A 13,504-nucleotide genomic window follows, 5' to 3' on the forward strand; every position below is an offset into this window, starting at 1 on the left:
CAGTTTGTGCTGTGCATGCAAACAGCAGCTGTACTGGCAAAGGTGTGGCTACTTGATTCTCTCGTGACCCTGAAGGGATCCATACTATAAACAAATGCTCTATAAAAAGAAAGTCATAAATAAAAGGATAAATAGCACATGACATACAGCTGCATGTTTTGGTAGACAGGAATTCCATTTACACAGTCTATAGATTACTATATAGGTATTACTTATGTTATATCAGGACCATATAAAAAAGGCAATTCTATAAATTTGCACCTGTGGGTAGGTACAAAATAATTTCATATGCTACAGAATATTAATGTGTGTGCAGGTAAGAAGCACCACTAATGGTTCTAACTAAGATTCTATAAAATTCATGTGTATTTACTTTAGCATGTATATGAAAGGGGGCATTTAAGCGTTAGAGCATGGGTGGGCAATAAATGGCTCTGATGGATACACATGTAACTCACAGAATAGGATAAACTAAATTTGATTGTGGTGCCATATACAAACCTTGGTTTATGAGCATAATTCGTTCCAGAAGCATGCTCGTAAACCAAAATACTCGTATATCAAAGCGAGTTTCCCCATAGGAAATAATGGAAACTTGCTTTGATACGTCCCCCCCCCCTCCCGAGGCCAGCGGCACTGCTCCCTCCCCCGCTCGCAAAGGCCCCTGCTCGAATCGGCATTCCCCACCCGACCAACTTTAACTCACCCTCCTTCTGGCACTGACACGAGAACCGGCATCGCTCTCCCATGCTCGCAAAGGCCCCCCCCCCCACTCAAATCGACACCCCTTCCGCAAGAATAGGCACCCCCCGCCCGACCAACTTTAACTCACCCCCCCCCCCGGTCTGGCACCGGCACGCAGCCCACAGGACGCGCCGGTGCCGCTTGAAGATCTTCTTCCTGCCTCTGCCGGCTTTGAGCATGCATCTGCGCATGCTCAATCCCTTCTAATTCTCCCTCTCACCGAGATTCTCGGAGAATGCCTGGCAACTAAAATTCAATGCAAAGAAATGCAGAGTAATGCATTTGGGGATTAATAATCGGAAGGAACCGTATATGCTGGGAGGTGAGAAGCTGATATGTACGGACGGGGACAGGGACCTTGGGGTGATAGTGTCCAAAGATCTAAAGGTGAAAAAACAGTGTGACAAGGCAGTGGCTGCTGCCAGAAGGATGCTGGGCTGTATAAAGAGAGGCGTAGCCAGTAGAAGGAAGAAGGTGTTGATGCCCTTGTACAGATCATTGGTAAGGCCCCACTTGGAGTATTGTGTTCAGTTTTGGAGACCGGATCTGGCGAAGGACATAAGAAGACTTGAAGCGGTCCAGAGGAGGGCGACAAAAATGATAGGAGGCTTGCGCCAGAAGACGTATGAGGAGAGACAGGAAGCCCTGAATATGTATACCCTAGAGGAAAGGAGGGACAGGGGAGATATGATTCAGACGTTCAAATACTTGAAGGGTATTAACGTAGAACAAAATCTTTTCCAGAGAAAGGAAAATGGTAAAACCAGAGGACATAATTTGAGGTTGAGGGATGGTAGATTCAAAGGCAATGTTAGGAAGTTCTACTTTATGGAGAGGGTGGTGGATGCCTGGAATGAGCTCCTGAGAGAGGTGGTAGAGAGCAAAACTGTGACTGAGTTCAAAGAAGCATGGGATGAACACAAAGGATCTAGAATCAGAAAATAATATTAAATATTGAACTAAGGCCATTACTGGGAAGACTTGCATGGTCTATGTCTGTGTATGGCCGTTTGGTGGGGGATGGGCTGGGGAGTGCTTCAGTGGCTGGGAGGGTGTAGATGGACTGGAATAGGTTTTAACAGAGATTTTGGCAGTTGGAACCCAAGCACAGTACCGGGTAGAGCTTTGGATTTTTGCCCAGAAAGAGCTAAGAAAAAATTTTTTTTAATTTAAATTGAATCAGGTTGGGCAGACTGAATGGACCATTCGGGCCTTTATCTGCCGTCATCTACTATGTTACTATGTTACATTTACCCACCAAAAGATATAATTTAATTTGTCATGGTTTTTCCAGTTTCGTGTGATCAATTGGATAGCTATACCTGTCATGGCCATATTCTATAACAGCACTTATAATAATAATTTAACGTCCCCCCCCCTTTTACAAAATTGTGATAGTGGTTTTTAATGCAGGCCAGCATGCTGAATGCAAAAAACTAACCAACTGATGTCAATAAAAACATACATAAAATAAGAGACAAGCTAAAATCTTAAAATCTGCATAATTAAACAATCTCTTCTCTTGAAATATCAGCTAATAAATCTCAAGAATACAGTAACAGTTTCTTCTCTTCAATTGCCGGCTAAAAATTCACAGACACGCAGTAACAAACAACTTGCGTTTTTCATTGTTTCTTAAACTGAAACCGGCTTACACGCAGGCGCAATTGGCCCACCAGAGCATTCCACTTCTTAGCACATTTCTAAGGTTCAGATTTAGGATGCTGGCACTCATAGACATGACCAGTGGGGAGGGGAGGTTTCTCCCCCAGAGATCATAGAGTACAGTGCTGAAACAAACAGAATGTAATGTAATGTAATTTATTTCTTATATACCGCTACATCCGTTAGGTTCTAATAGGTCTCCTGTATAGCCTAGGTATTTGCTGTTTATGCTACCTATGCCTAAATCTGAGTTGGCATGATTCTAGATTATAAGAGATAAATGGTATTGATTACTAGCTGGGAGAACATTAATCTGGGATAGGTTCATGATTAGAAAATTGGACGTGCCATATGAGACTATAAGGACTCAAGAAGATTTAAAAGATCATAGCACCTATTTGAAGGGCAACTTTATCTTCACCAATATCTCCTTACTTGCAGGATTGGGTTATATCTTACCTTATATAAAATGAACGATAGGGAACTGTACTTTAATGTGATTTTATATCTTGGAACTCAATTGAATATGCCATGCAGGAAGAAAAATATTAATTACTCATCCTGGTGCGTGTGATGATATTTTCATTGCACTTGATGACATTGATTTGATTAGTAAAATGTTTACTTGATGAAACTACCATCCTGTAGCGTATTAATTCATCTAAACTGCAGAAAGACCTCTAACAGTCATCCTGTGCCATTATAACTTTCTCTTTGGGTAAACTTAGGGATGTGCACAGGGAAAATAAATTCTGGTTTGTTTTCAGATATTTGGTCTTATTAAAAAAAAAAAAAAAGGCTCACATAGTCATCCCCTATAGCAGTGTTTTTCAACCTTTTTTGGGCAAAGGCACACTTGTTTCATGAAAAAAAATCACGAGGCACACCACCATTAGAAAATGTTAAAAAATTTAACTCTGTGCCTATATTGACTATATATAAAGTAATTCTCTTGAATAGGAATCAAATAAACACAAAGAAAGTATTTTATAATTACTTTATTATGAAATATTAAGTAAACAGAATAGTGAAAAATTATAAAATACTTTATTCAGTGCGAAACCTGGGCCTGTTTGGCTGAACACAAGGTGATATTCTGGCTGGAATCGAAGAAAGACACATACGTAGCTCTTCGTCAACAGCTCTCAGTCTCTCTCTGTATTTGGTTTTTATAGCATACAAAAATAGACAAATATACCCTCCATCCTTTTTATTAAACCACAATAGCAGTTTTCAGCGCAGGGAGCTGCGCTGAATGCCCAGCGCTGCTCTTGATGCTCATAGGCTCCCTGCGCTAAAAACCACTATTGCGGTTTAGTAAAAGGTGACCATATTGTAAAATATAGACAGCAGATATAAATTCAGAACTGTGCATAGTAAGTGAAGGGAAGTTTTCATCTCTGGGAATTTACCCAGTTAACTATTAAGTTATTTGGGCAAATTCCTTTGAAAACTGTGGTAATACTGCCTCCACTTTGCTAAATTTAAAATAAAATCATTTTTCCTACCTTGTCTGGTGATTTCTGGTTGCACTTTCTTCTTCTGACTGTGCATCCAATCTTTCTTCCCTTCTATCAGCCTGTATGCTTTCTCTCCTCCACACCTCATTCCCTCCCCCAACTTTTTCTTCCTCTCTCCCTGACCTTTCTTTCTTTTTTTCTGTTTCTCTTCTTTCCTTCTGTTTCCCTGCCTGCCCCCTTTCTTTCTTTCTCCCTGCCGTTCCCCAAGCCACTGCCACTGCCGCTGCCATCGGGGAACAGGACCCACCAATGGATAACAGGCCCCAAAGCCGACGCCGACGCATGCTCTCCCTGACGTCAATTCTGCAATCGGAGAGGAAGTTCCGCCCAGCCAGGCAGCGATTGGCTGGCCCGAACTTCCTCTCCGACTGCAGAATTGACGTCGGGGAGAAGAAGACTTATCGGCTCGATAGATTAGATCGCCAAGACAAAGTGAGTCCTGGGTGATCGACTCACTTTGCCTTGGCGAGCTACTGGCGCCCCTGCCTCGGGCCCCCTGTCAGCTCCGGGCCCCTGAATGCAGGACTGGTAGTACTGCCCTGATGGCGGCCCTGCGGCACACCAGGCAACATCTCACGGCACACTAGTGTGCCGCGGAACAGCGGTTGAAAAACACTGCCCTATAGCACACCTGCTCAAAATAAGGTGCAGTGGGGACGGGACTTGATATACCACCTCTTACATTAGGACAATAATGCTCTCAGTGATGGCTCCAAGGTGGTGGAACTCCCTTCCGAAGGAATTAAAATTAGAAAAGGACACCAGAAAGTTCAAGAAAGGGATAAAGACCAAACTCTTCACAGACCACTTTAACTAATAAAACAACATAGAGAAGATAGCTGGCTAGTCCCCATTAGGAACACACTGTATGTGTGCAAATAAGTAGGATTTAGTATGAGCACGGTGCACGATACTAGTATTATATGTGTATACAGTATATGTAGGATGATATAAATGTGTCTGTATTGAAAACCATCTCAGAAAATGCTAACTCTGTATTGTAACACCTTTACAGAAGCTCATGTATTGTAACACCATTACAGAAGCTCATGTAAACCGCTCTGAATGGACTCCCTAGTCATTATTAATAATAATAATAATAACTTTATTTTTTCTATACCGCCACAATCATGCGACTTCTAGGTGGTTTACAGTGAAGAGAGCTGTACAATCAGTGAATTACAGTAATTACAGTGATTACAGAGTATAATTAATGAGAAACATAATATTAGCATGTTACAGTGAAGAGGACTGGACAGCCAGCAAATTTCAGAATACAAATGGCGAAAAATGTCACTGAAAATTCAGTGTCTAGGAGATAAATCTATCGAACAGAGCTGTCTTAATTTCTTTCCGAAAAGTGCCCTAGGTCAACCTGGCTCTATTGATGTAATTGCCTAGCCAGGTTTGCTGTTTGCTAGCTTGAAACTTAAAGGTTCTGTCCATAAAGGATCTGTATTTGCAATCAGTGATCTTTGGATAGGCAAAGAGATTGCGATCTCTGGTTGTCCTCGTGGGGATGTATAGTTCGAAGTGTGGTAAGAGATAGATGGGGGCCATTCCCCACATCAGTTTATAGCAAAAGCAAGAGAATTTGAATAGTATTCGTGCCTCCATTGGCAACCAGTGTAGCAGTTTGTAGTAGGGACTAATGTGTTCGCTTTTCTTTAGTCCGAATATTAAGCGGACGGCTGTGTTTTGCACTATTCTTAATTTTCTCACGTTTTTTTTTTTTTTTTTAGATATACCCACATAAATGATGTTGCAGTAGTCTAGGGTGGATAGAATCATTGACTGTACCAGTAGTCTGAAAGAAAGAGGGATGAAGTATTTTTTGATGGTTTTTAATTTCCAAAGTGTAAAGAAGCACTTTTTTGTCACCAAGTTCGTGTGTTCAATCAAGGTCAAGTGGGTGCCTAAGGTGACTCCTAAAATTTTTAAAGTTTTTGATATTGGGTGATTGTGACCATTTAGATGTATAGATGTTGTGGTGATTTTGTCCTTTGGGCTTGCCAAGAAAATTTTTGTCTTTTCTGTGTTTAATTTCAATTTAAAATTGATAGTCCATTGTTCAATTTCAGTCATGATATGGGAAATGTGTTTTATAGTTTTGTTGGTCAGGTTAGTCAGAGGAATTAAAATAGAGATATCATCAGCATATATATAGTATTTTAGGTTTAGCTTTTGTAATAGGTGTCCTTCAGAAGAGATGTAGATGTTAAATAAGGTGGGAGAAAGAGGGGAACATTGGGGTACTCCCGAAGGGTTTTTCCAAGAATTGGAGTATTTCCCATCGCAGACCATTTCATATGATCTTTTGGTTAAAAAGCCCTGGAACCAGTTCCAAACTCTTCCCGAGAGTCCCATTGCGTCTAAGCAATGCAGCATTATTTCATGATCCAATAGGTCAAATGCACTGCTAAAATCTAGTTGTAAGATCAGAGCGCTGGTACCTTTACTAAAAAGATCGTATAGGTGGTTGAAGATTGAGCCTAAGACTGTCTCTGTGCTGTATCCTTTTCTGAAACCTGATTGGTGTTCGCTGAGGAGGTTAAATTTGTCTAGGTGATTTACCAGTTCCAGGTTGACCAACCCTTCCAGTGGGTCTATAATTGGACGTCAGTGCGATTGAGTTCTTCTGGTCTTTAGGGATGGGTGTGATCAGGCTGTGTCCCAATTCCACATGGAATGTCCCACTTATGAGAGTGGTTGTTATCCAGTTAAATAGGTCCCTTTCAAATTCAGGTACTGCAACATTCATGATCTTAGATGGGCATTCGTCTAGCAAGCAATTTGATTTGGAGTATTTGTTAAACAAGGTGAGGAATTGGTGCCAATTTGAGGGTTCAAAATGATCCCAGAGCATGTCAACTCTGGGCTTCCTTTCCTGCGGTCTGAATTGGAGTTTGAGATCGGATGTGGGTGTAGGTATTTTAGCTCTTAAATCTAAAATTTTATTGTTGAAGTAGCTAGCAAGGGTGTCGGCCGACGGTATGTGTTCATTATTATTTTTTTTGTAGTAACGGTATAGAAGCTTTCAATAAACATAAACTTTACATATTATGTTCAGGTACTCATTTTGTACCTGTGCAGTGAAGGGTTAAGCGACTTGCCCAGAGTCACAAGGAGGTACAGTGGGAATCAAACTCAGTTCCTGTTGCTCCACTAACTACTAGGCCACTCCTTCACCCCTATGCATGTACATGTGTGATGTTTGAGGAGCCACCATGTCTAAACTCAGATCTCCAGTGAAAGATTAACCACCTTTACATCCTGAGGCAGCTTATAATTAGCGAAACGCTGGCCATCGTCGATGTGTGGTGCGCTTTTGTTTTCCATCTCAGATGAGTATTGTTCCACTGTGATCATTAGAGCATTTGTTGCTAATAGGTATTTATTTTCCTGGTAAACTGATGGTAGATTAGATACCTCTCTGGTTTGCATTGCACAAGGCTTTTCCTTAGTAAAACATTAAACGAGGAGATTTTTTATGCCAGTGATTTAAGTTTATCCCGCTTAGTCTCCACTTGTTCACTGCCTTCAACTCTTAACTCCCATTCACTGCTGTCAGATACCTATATCCACTGTATCATTTCCTGTACCATAATCTCCCCAACCCCGAAATGTCCTGTCTAAATTAGATTGTAAGCTCTTCTGAGCAAGGACTGTTTATTGTATGTTAAAATGTACAGAGCTGTGTACGCCTTTCAGCGCTTTAGAAATAATAAATAGTAGTAGTAGTAGTCTCTCAACTTGCAAAAACAGCATGCTTGAGGCACTGGCTCAAAGTGCTGCCATTGACTGCATGTACTTTAGCTGACATGGGGCGGTTTCTGAATTTCTTCTGCTGGTAGGGCTTGGGGATCCCTGTCAGTTAAGGTCATTTTAATTCTCTTTATAATGACAGGGGTTGCCAGGCATCATAGTTTAAAAAACTGGGATCGGTTAAATTATACCTTTTGGTGGGAATCTTTATGCCATATTTTTAAAATGGAACGCATGTTGGCTATACAGCAGGGACATTATAGGAAATTTTTGGATGTTTGGGAGCCATTGATAAAATTCTGTAAGGAATGATAACTGGCCTGATATTATCTTTGGCCCTTTCATCATAAACATCCAGGGTGGGCGGGTGGAGGGAGGGGATTTGCATTACTATTTTAAATTGGGTAAAATTATTAAAAGGTTTTATGTATTTATTTTTCTTTTGATAATACATCTTTATTCATTTTTTAAACTCACAATAAGTATAACACAAAATACAATCATTTTATACTTTAACATTACTTATTATATCATTACTTGTTGTTATTGTATTTATTTTTCTTGATTATTAATTAGGTGGGTGGAGGGTTAAAATGATTGTTTATGTATATTTATAAGTTCAATCTGCTTTTCTTGTACTATTAAATGTGTATATATATATATATATATATATATATACAGTCAAACCTCGGTTTACGAGTGCTGCGGTTTGCGAGTGTTTTGCAAGATGAGCAAAACATTTGCAAAATCCGCACCTCAGAAACCGAGCTTGCCTCGATTTGTGAGCCCCCCCCCTCTGGCATCGGCACCAGCACCAACGCACAGGACATGCCGGTGCCGGTGCCGGTGCCCGAAGATCCTCCCTGTTGCTTGTGCTGGGCCTTGAGCATCTGCGCATGCTCAAGGCCTTCTAGTTCTTGTTCTCTCCGAGATTCTCGGAGATCGAACGAGAACTAAAAGGCCTTGAGCATGCGCAGATGATCAAGGCCAAGCACAAGCAACAGGGAGGATCTTCGGGCACCAGCACCGGCATGTCCTATGCGTTGGTGCTGGTGCCACAGCGGGGTAAGCGATTGTGTTTGGGTGGGTGAATGGGGGATGCCGGATCGTGGCGGGGGGGGGGTGGGGGGGAGGAGCGACGTGAGCAGATGGGATGCTGGATCGAGGAGGGGATGTTGGATCACGGGGGGTGTGGAGCAGCGCAGGTGGCCTCGGGGATGGGGGGTAAAGTGGAGCAGCACCGGTGGCCTGGGGGGAGGGGAGGTGGAACGAATCAAGCAAGTTTCCCTTACTTCCTATGGGGAAACTCGCTTTGATATATGAGCAATTTGGTTTATGAGCATGCTTCTGGAATGAATTATGCTCGTAATCCAAGGTTCCATTGCAATTGTTTTGCACAATTGCTGTTTGAAAATTAATAAAGAATTAAAAAAAAAAAAAAAAGGTAATTTTAATTTGGGGGAGAAAGGAAGAGGAAAGAGGGTGCCTAGTGCTCCCCCCACTGCCCTATGTGATTTTATAACAACCATTTTCATCAAGTGAAATATGCTTAACTGCTGAAACTGCTTTATACATTTCCTTTACTGTGCATGTACTCTACCTATTATCATATCACCAAATGTCTTCTTCTCTATGGACTTGTAACTTTAATGCACCATTTTTTCACAACTTAACTCTTTGGCATTGTCCCAGATAGCTTTCTCCTTTCCTCTTGCTCATTTCCTTCAGTATTCAGTCTGCAACAGAATCTCTGAATCTGTGACCAGCAAGTCCTTTTCTCTTTAGTTCAGGTCTTCTCTCAGGGTTCTTCACCTCCCATCCTCGCATATACCGTTTCATTTGAGATCACGCCCTTTCAGCTAAGTCTGAGAATGTTTTTACAATACTTCATGGCTGGTATGTGTATGTTCTTTAAAATCTGTTTCATCTAAGTTCATGTTTCACTTTGTGTTCTATACCTCACCACTTTTTAGTTTAGCTTAGTTTATTGTCATTTCTAGCCCACCTTTATCCAAGGCGGATTACAAAATATACATATATAATAAACAATTAAAATATATACACAACAATTAACAAGACTGCTTGCCTATAAACCCAACATCTTATAAAATTTAAAGGCACAGAACATTAGATCTGTTTCTTCAAAGAAACGTCTTACAATTCCAAAAGTTTATTTTTCACTTTCAAATTATTTTTGTTACTTCTGTTAACAGTGGTGTGCAGTGACATATGCACTAGGGGATTTAGTAAATATGCCAAACAGGAAGAGGGGCTCAGCAGCCCCAACATAACACCTCCCTCCCTAACAAAAACAACAAGAGAGGTTTGGTGGCCCCAGCACAGCGCTGGATTAACCATTAAATCCTGGATTAACCACCCACCATGGGAGTGGCCTAAGGGATCTGGCTAATCAAAATCTTAGGCCATTCCCAATGCATTCCAGAATGCACCGGGAGATAGGCCTAAGACTTCGGTTGGCCCAGGTGCCTAAGGCCCCTCCTAAGGGAGTGGGCCTTAGGTACCTGGGCCGATCAGGGTCTTAGGCACCTCCCCGGTGGATCCCAGGATCCCAGGATGCACCGGGAAGGGGAAGGCCTGCCATTCTGTGGAGGCAAGCCTGCCAGCAGGAGGGAGTGGGCATCCTTCTTGCTCGCCATCAGAGAAATGTATGGGGAGCACTTGGGGGTGGCAGGAGTATTTGGGGGGAGTTCAGAGGATGATGGGGCCAGCAGCAAGAGGGATTGGACATCCCTCCTGCCCGAGGATGTCTCGGGGGGTGACGGAAGGAGAGAATGGGCATCCTTCATGCCCGGGGATGTCTGAGGGGGTGGTGGCAGAAGGGTATAGGCATCCCTCCTGCCAGGGGATGTCTCCTAGGGTGGCGACAGGATGGAGTTGGCATTCCTACTGCAGACGTTCGGGGGGGGCTTTGGGGGCAACCCTCCTGCCAGCCAACTTTGTGGGGGTGGGAAGGGTCCGCTGCCTTGGCGCTAAACTGATTGTGGCAGGGAGAATCATTTACTGCGATCAGCTTAGAGCTGCGTCTCCTTGAAATATACATTTCAAGTGCCTATTGTGGCCCTAAGGAGATGCCTAGTGCTGCCTAAGCTTGCCTAAGTCCAGTTCCATGCGAAACCATGCCCACGCCTAGCTTTGTGCGAGCTAAATAGTCCTATTCATCTCCCTATGCTCGCAAAAATGCCTACAATGTAGGCTGCCTGCCTTGGCGTGTTTTTTTTTGGTTTTTTAAAAATGTGTCCCGATTGGCTGGTTAGACAGCGGTGGGATGCCTACTTCTGCCTACAATTGGGACGCCGTTTATAGAATTTGCCCGTCCTTTTATTGAACCATGCTAAGCATTTTAATGCCTGGTTTGCTGCACAGTAATTGAGTAGCACTAAGGGGCTTTGCAGTAAGTTAGAAGTTATGTCACATTAACAAGGATCAGGTACTACACATTAATACGAATATTAAGGTTCAACCTGCAATAGGAAACAGTGTGGATCCCCTGGATAGCTCCCAAAATCTAACTGGGGAAATTTAATCTAATACTAGGTAGATCCAATGGTGGCTGGTTCACTTATATATGCAACCGATCCTCCGTGTGTTATTTAAACAAAATATATTATATGTACACTAACTCGGAAGTGCTCAGAACCCTTAGGTAAAGAACCCGCAAACAGGAACATGCCCCAAAATGCAGACCCCCTTGATCTACCACTATACCTCCTCCTGCACTAATAAAGCTGTTTAAATTAAAACAGTTTTATTAGTGTAGGAGGAGGTGCAGTGATAGACCAAGGGGGGTCCACATTTTGGGGCATGTCCCTGTTTGCGGGTTCTCTACCTGCGGGTTCTGAGCACTTCCGAGTTAGTCCCCTGAATAGCTGCCATATTAAATTTGCAGCTACTGCACGGTAAATCCTTGGTTAAGTCGCTGTAACTACAAATTTTACTCTGGGTTAGTAAAAGGGCCCTTGAATTTCTAATACCCTGCTGGTTCCTGTATTTAAAAATTTGACTAAAGGAGAGTGTGGTGTAGTGGTTAGAGCTACGGCTTCAGCACCCTGAGGTTGAGGGTTCAAACCCCATGCTTCTTCTTGTGATCTTGTGCAAGTCACTTAATCTTCACTGCCCCAGGGACTTTAGATCAGTGGTTCTCAACCCTGTCCTGGGGGACCCCCCAGCCAGTTGGGTTTTCAAGATATCCCTAATGAATATTCATGAGAGAGATTTGCATACCTGCCACTTCCATTATATGCAAATCTCTCTCATGCATATTCATTAGGGATATCTTGAAAACCCTTCTGGCTGGGGGTCCCCCAGGACAGGGTTGGGAACCACTGTTTTAGATAGACTGTGAGCCTGCTGGGACAGATAAGAAAAATGCTTGAGTACCTGATTGTAAACTGCTTAATACCCCTTGTCCAAGCTGTATATGAAATCCAAATCCTTTTCCCTAAAGAACAGGTGGGAGGGGGTAAAGGATTCCTGATTTGCACTCGTACCAGTCACAAATGCACATAGAAAATAGCAACTTTTTCTTTCTAGAATAATTATGCTCTTTTTATAAAGATAAACAGTGCCGCATAATAGGGAAAGCATTTCAACATATCTGGCTTTCAAGATGTCTGCTTAAAATTCAAATTGCTTTAATTCTGCTTCTACCAAAAGTAACAATTGAATCCTGGTATTATGCATTTTTTTTAGACATTTCCAGAGTCTTTAGATGCTCAGTGCTAGAAGAAAATTATGAACTGTCTTTAGCAGAGTGTTGCCTTTCCTAGTTTCCTTGTCTTTGTATCACCGTTGCCCCCCTCCCAATTTGCTTAATGCTTCACCATGACCTGAAAGCCGGATAAGGATAGTGACATACCTAGGCCTGGTGTGTGAAAGTTACCTGGCATATCAGTTTTTGTCTTATTCAACTTGTCTAACAGAATAGCATCTGTGATCCATCAATGCAGCGGAAATAGAACCAATCTGCCCTTCTTTCCTGCTGCCGCCGAGCTTGGTTCTGTTCTAACTGGGGTAATATGAGAACTGAGTGCAGATGTAGATAGAACACATGTACTTTTCCCTGGGTGTGTGCCAGAGAATTTTCAAAACGAAGGCAGATGTGTAGTTTCTGCTTTGAAAATGACCCCAAATGAGCATAATGTGGTAGCTGAGGACACTCATCGAGGTCAGATGCCATGTTTCCGCTTCTTACCAGGTGTTGTGCCGCCACTGCAGGAGTCCCTCACCTATGGCACAGAGTTACCACAGATTAGTGACTTCCACAGTAAATGAAGTGGTGGTGAAATGTGATACCACTTAATTGTCAAAATTGCCCTACAACACACATTTATAGAACCAAGACAAAATGAAAACTGCAAATAACACAGGAAAATAAGCAAAACATTATTTTTTTTGCCTATGCATCCTAACATTTATTTATTTATTCAATTTTCTATACTGTTCTCCGAGGGGAGCTCAGAATGGTTTACATGAATTTATTCAGGGACTCAAGCATTTTCCCCTGTCTATCCCAGAGGGCTCAAATCTATCTAATGTACCTGGGGCAATTGAGAGATTAAGTGACTTGCCCAGGATCACAAGGAACAGCATGGGTTTAAACACATAACCTCAGGGTGCTAAGAAACATAAAAACATGATGGCAGATAAAGACCACATGGCCCATCTAGTCTGCCCATCCGCAGTAACCATTATCACTTCCTCTCTCTAAGGGATCCCACATGCCTATCCCACACCTTCTTGAATTCAGACACAGTCTCTGTCTCCATCCCCTCTTCCGGGAGACTGTTCCA

This window comes from Geotrypetes seraphini, chromosome 1, assembly GCF_902459505.1.
Source record: "Geotrypetes seraphini chromosome 1, aGeoSer1.1, whole genome shotgun sequence".
NCBI classification, from domain to species: domain Eukaryota; kingdom Metazoa; phylum Chordata; class Amphibia; order Gymnophiona; family Dermophiidae; genus Geotrypetes; species Geotrypetes seraphini.